This window comes from Grammomys surdaster, unplaced genomic scaffold (genome assembly GCF_004785775.1).
Source record: "Grammomys surdaster isolate TR1022 unplaced genomic scaffold, NIH_TR_1.0 126398, whole genome shotgun sequence".
In the NCBI taxonomy this organism is placed as follows: domain Eukaryota; kingdom Metazoa; phylum Chordata; class Mammalia; order Rodentia; family Muridae; genus Grammomys; species Grammomys surdaster.
This window is the reverse complement of record NW_021621192.1, coordinates 1,247,680-1,248,444: the sequence shown is the minus strand read 5'-3', so window position 1 is coordinate 1,248,444 and position 765 is coordinate 1,247,680.

Genomic DNA, 765 nt, shown 5'->3' with positions numbered 1-765 from the left:
CTCTCTCTCTCTCTCTCTCTCTCTCTCTCTCTCTCTCTCTCTCTCTCCCCCACCCCCAAACCTTTTTCCTCCACCTCCTCTCCTACTGCCCAATCACTTGCTCTAGCCTTTATTTTACAAATTAAGGTGGGGAGAAGGTTCACCAGAAGTCACCTGTGTACTGATTCACTCCTCCTTTGCAGCCACTCCCATGAAAGTGGAATTAGCATCAAAATACAAGACTATAGCTATCCACAACAAACAGTTATGTCCCTTCTACTGTGAATTATTAACAGAACCATCAGCAAGTGAGGATCAATTTCCATGCCTATGGCTATTGGGGAGTTTTTCGTTATTGTTTTTCTCTAACAGAAAAAAATCAATTTTACAATAGTGAAAATTATGAAAATATCTGCACTCTCACCCAATTCCTGCAAAACATTGGAAAACTGGAACCTTGCTCATTTCCTGGAAGCACCATGCAAAGTATAGAAAGATACAGTTATTTGTGTGCAGAAAAACTAGTATGTTTTTCTTTCAACTACAATGAACCCACACTTTAAATAAATGATGTTGAAATTCCCATGAATATTTCCAAGAGGATGATGTCAGCCATGTTCGATTGGGCATTGCCTAGAATCATTAAATCATTCACACAAAATTACAATTACCAGTAGGCATTGTGTCCTCAGATGCTCTGTAGGGGCTTGTTTTGCAGTTATGATGAGCAGAGTTTAGAGTGAATTTAGTTTCTGTCCTGTTATTTTCCCATAATTTTGCACAATC